Source organism: Hylaeus volcanicus, unplaced genomic scaffold (assembly GCF_026283585.1).
Source record: "Hylaeus volcanicus isolate JK05 unplaced genomic scaffold, UHH_iyHylVolc1.0_haploid 12258___fragment_4___debris, whole genome shotgun sequence".
In the NCBI taxonomy this organism is placed as follows: domain Eukaryota; kingdom Metazoa; phylum Arthropoda; class Insecta; order Hymenoptera; family Colletidae; genus Hylaeus; species Hylaeus volcanicus.
Genome location: NW_026531632.1, coordinates 1 through 5,522, shown reverse-complemented (window position 1 = coordinate 5,522; position 5,522 = coordinate 1).

Below are 5,522 nucleotides of genomic sequence, written 5' to 3'. Positions count from 1 at the left end.
GATCTCTGTTCATTTTCTCATTATTTAAATGTGTTACAACAAGACTTTCTGCCACACGTTCTGCGTACTTATGAACTTTATTCTAATACAATAAATTCTGCATTAAAAATAGTAGACATTTTTGTTTCCTGTAAACTACAATCACGATTTTCCCAATTTTTCAATTTTTGGACATAACGAGTTTGTCTCTTGGTATTCAATCGTACCAAAAATCGTATATTTTCTGTCCCCATGTGAGAAGGGGTCTGAGAAACTCGTAGGAGCTGAAAATTGCACTTGTACGGTGTCGAGATATTGACCAGAACAGCTTGCGACGTCCTCACCCCGGTTTTCGTAAGGTTTTCTCGTTTGTTTTCACTCGACATCCGATCCGAGAATTCGTCGTCCGTCTTCTGCCGGTCATTATGTAAAGGTGAATACGCAGGAGGGCGATGGGCATTATTTATAACTTTGCCCCGTCGCCATACGCGGCGAAAGCGACGAACCGGATTGGCTTCGTCGCCGCTTTCCTCCGAGCGTTTCAACGTTCATACATAAGAGTAAAGAACTCTCCGCCTGCTCTCAGCGGAAATTGTAACGAAATTCTATGGGAAATGTGGAAATGTAGCACGATTTTCTCTAAAAATTCTAAAGTCTTGGAGAAGAAAAATATCCGAGAAAGATCGCTGGAACTCTAAAAATATCGATTCTTTGCACTTTTTTAAAGTGTAGACCTTTCGAAGTATATTTCCCAAAGGATTTTGTTCAATTTGAAAAATTAACGAAATTAGAGACCTTAGGTATCGTGATACCGGGTGCTTTATAAACATGCATAAGATTGTTGGAGTTAAGGGGATATTCTAGTCTTGGACTTTCAAAATCATCGATTTTCTTTTGCAGTTTTTTAAAGTGTAAAACCTCCCAAAGTATGATATATTTGCCAAAGGATTTTGTTCAATTCGAAAAATTAAAATTTCAGCATCGTTTGTAATTGATTGTAGCGATTTCTCCTTAGCTTGTAGTAGAATAGTTCAAAAGTTATAAACAATTGTTTATACGCCTAAGAACTTTAGAATTAACTTTATCAATTTTCAAGATTTTTAAAGTCTGTTTTTTCCCTGTTATTCAGAATCGTTTGTAGTTGTTTTTAGTGATTTCCGTTTCGTCTGTAGTTGAATAGTTTAAAAGTTATAAGCAATTGTTTATACGCCTAAGAAGTAAAACTTCGTAATTTTCAAAATTTTTAAAATCCGCTTTTTCCATCTAATTAAGAATCATTGGTAGTCGATTGTAGTAATCTCCCTTTCGTTCGTAGTTGAATCATTCAAAAGTTATAAACAATTGTTTATACGCCTAAGAGGCAACTTCGTCAATTTTCAAGATTTTCTAAATGTTCTTGTTCCATGTGATTCAGAATCGTTTGTAATTGATTGTAATGATTTCCCTTTCGTGTGTAGTAGAATACTTTAAAAGTTATAAACAATTGTTTATACGCCTAATAGGTAATTTTTACATTTTTCAAGATTTTTAAAATCTGTTTTTACCATCTAATTCAGAATCGTTTCTAGTTGTTTTTAGTGATTTCCGTTTCGTCTATAGTTGAATACTTTAAAAGTTATAAGCAATTGTTTATACGCCCGAGAAGTAAAACTTCGTCAATTTTCAAGAGTTTTGAAATCCGCTTTTTCCATCTAATTAAGAATCATTGGTAGTCGATTGTAGTAATCTCCTTTTCGTTCGTAGTTGAATCATTCAAAAGTTATAAACAATTGTTTATACGCCTAAGAGGCAACTTCGTCAATTTTCAAGATTTTCTAAATATTCTTGTTCCCTGTTATTCAGAATCGTTCGTAGTTGTTTGTAGAGATATCCGTTTCGTCTGTAGTTGAATAGTTTAAAAGTTATAAGCAATTGTTTATACGCCCGAGAAGTAAAACTTCGTCAATTTTCAAGAGTTTTGAAATCCGCTTTTTCCATCTAATTAAGAATCATTGGTAGTCGATTGTAGTAATCTCCCTTTCGTTCGTAGTTGAATCATTCAAAAGTTATAAACAATTGTTTATACGCCTAAGAAGTAACTTCGTAAATTTTCAAAATTTTTAAAATCCGTCTGTAATCGATTGTAGTAATCTTCCTTTCGTTTGTAGCTAAATAATTTCAAAGTTACAAGCAATTGTTTATACGCGTTACCTAACTTCGTCAATTGCTTATTATTCTTCAACTATTCAACTACAAACAAAACTATTGTTACTACAATCGACTACAAATGAAATACTATCACTTTCCGTAAAAAAAAAAGTTAATTTTTTAAAAGTTGGGTGCCATGTTCACATACATAGCTACCGAATAGGACTTTTTCATGCGTTTTCCTCAAAGTATCGCAGATAATTGAAAACGCATCGTTCGATAACGGCCACTGACAAAACTCTTACATTACGTGTTTCGTTGTCAGCTCAAATCGATAAACACTGTTGAAATCAGCTTTTTTGTTGTATCGCGTCTCGAATCAATAAAAAGTCCAACTAAAACATTGTTTGAACAATAAAAAAATATCTTGTTGAACCAGATTAAAAGAGCTGTATGTATACTACACATTTTGATTCAATTATTTCCTTTCTTAATAAAAAAAAATAAATAAAATGAAAATGAGATTTATTTAAAAGTAAAATAATATCGTACATTAAACCAAAAGGTATGAAGTTTTATAATTATAATTTAAATTATAGAAGCTCAATATTTTTATACAAAAATAATTCAAATGTAGTATGATGCGTGTATTAGAATTTTTGTATAAAGATTAGTCTCGAATAAAGTAATAAATCGACGAAATTCCATAATTCATATTCGACATCGTTAAATTCTAAGGGATCCTATTTAGTATTCTATTCTAAAGTATAAATGAAAAAATTCAAAACGAACCATGTTCGATGCATCGGTATTACTAAACACTTCACAACACATTCTAATTTCACTAAAATACCTTGTGTAACGCAGGAGAATCTGAAACCGTTGCAAATTTCATAATTGTCAATAATTTTGTTCGATAAATTGTCATAATTTTCAATATTGTCACAGAAAATTCAAGCAGAAACGTTTCTGCAGCCTCGAAAAATTGTCCAGGTTAGAACGCTTTAGGATTACACCAACGCCGGCAATTTCCCGAATTTTACCACGCCAGCGCTTCGAATTAAATAAGACCGTGAAACCGCGACCATTTAAAATACACTCGAGACACCGAGCAAACACACGGATACTCGAGACACTTGCTCGTCCATCCCCGGTTAAAATGCTTATTGGATTTAGGATTAGTCGTAGCTATTTCATGCGACTGAATTGTACCGAAACACTTTTTTAGTAACATAGTACAATTACCGTAACAATTCTTATTACACTTTCATCGGGCAAATGATGTCACAGAAGTTTTAATTTGAAGTCTTTCCGTAGTGTATAGAAATTTCTAACAGTGTTTGAGGATTTGAAAGTTTTAGAAATTGTCAAATGGTAGATAAAAACGTTAAGTAACGAATAAAAGGTAAACAACTGATGATTCGTTACATGTTGAATGAAAATACAACTGTATAATACAGAAATAAATATGTTGGTACGATCAAATGAAAATGTGTATAATTTACACTTGTTGGTTAATAGAGTAATTAAGATTAATTGCATCTCTCAGTTGATGCATTGACCAAGAGAGAGTAAATTAAAAATTGATAAAATAAATTCCTTACACGCAATATTGTAAAAAAAAAGAAAATAAGAAATTAATAATTTAACCTTCCTATATTTAAAATTAATACAAAATTACAACCTCATTGAATTTTCTTCTATCAAAAATTGATAGAAAAATTCGAAACTGGAAACCGAAAGTTTCTTCTTTAAACAAACAATTTAAAATTCTTGTCACGAAAACAAATTCAACCGTTGAATGGAACGAACGTCACGAATAAACGTCTGCACGTTGCTTTCACTCGAATAACATTTTCATCTCCGCGCAACGCTTTAGAAATTCTCCGACAGCGCCAACCCCCGAATTTTACCAGGCGAGATAACTTTAAATAATTCGGGAACGATGAAAGCACGAACGTTTAAAACGCACTCGAGACACCGAAGCATCACTGCTACGAAGAAAAAACGCAACGTGCGTCGTTGGGCGTAAATTTGACGCCAGTCGAGGAGTGAAAGAGACGATTAGAGCCCGCACTTAGACCGAAAAGTCAGCCTCGTCTCGCGATTAGGCGCACCGAGGTGAAAAACTTTCAGAGAACCGGGCCGGTTGCGTCCCGTGAGAGAGCAATGAGGAATTTGAATAAAGAACTGCGCGGCATAAGCTTCCCATACGCGCGCGTGGTTCGCGTGTGTTAGGGCTCCGTATGTGCGAAAGGGAGAGCTTGTGGGGCTCCACGAGGGTGATCGTACTCGCGTGTCATGCGCAAAAACCTCTAACCCTCGGCGAAGTCCTTTCAGAGACGCTGCGAGGATTAAGGAGGAAACCTCGGGCTTGGAGATACCTCTTGCTTCTTCGAGTGAAATCTAAGCAACTGCGGAGATCCCTCGTTAATCCACAGAAGACTTGGACCCTTAAAACACGGTACATTGCGGGGCAAAAGTATACGGACAAACGGAATAATTCTGTGGAACTCGAATGTTTTGGTCATTATGGTAGAGCAGAAAACGAATTTTGTTAATCGTTGTAGAACGTGAACTCAAGTGACCACGCCATATTGAATCCGCCATTTTGAATTTCGAAATTCTGATGAGAGATTCGTAATCAGGGACCACGAAAACCATAATATAACAATTTTTACGCAAATCTAACAAGTTTCTAATATACATATCGCCCATATTGAATCCGCCATTTTTAATTTCGAAATTCCGACGTCAGATTCCTAATCAGCGACCAAGAAAACCGTAATGTACCAATTTTCACGCAAATCTAACAAATTTCTAGTATACATGTCGACCATATTGAATCCGGCATTTTAAATTTCGAAATTCTGATGTCACATTCGTAATCAGCGACCACGAAAACCATAATGTACTAATTTTTATGCGAATCTAATAAATTTGTAATATACATGTCGGCCATATTGAATTGGCCTTTTTGAATTTCGAAATTCTGATGTCAGATTAATAATCAGCGGCTACGAGAACCATAATGCATCAATTTTTACGCGAATCTAATAAATTCCTAATATACATGTCGGCCATATTGAATCCGCCATTTTGGATTTAGAAATTCTTATGTGAGATTCCTAATCAGCGACCAAGAAAACCGTAATGTACCAATTTTCACGCAAATCTAACAACTTTCTGATATAGATGTCGGCCATACTGAATCCGCCATTTTGAATTCCGAAATTCTGATGAGAGATTCGTAATCAGCGACCACGAAAACCATGATGTACCAATTTTTACGAAAATCTAACAAATTTCTAATATACATGTCGGCCATGTTGAATTCGCCATTTTGAGTTTCGAAATTCTGATATCAGATTCGTAATCAGCGACCACGAAAACCATAATGTACTAATTTTTACGCG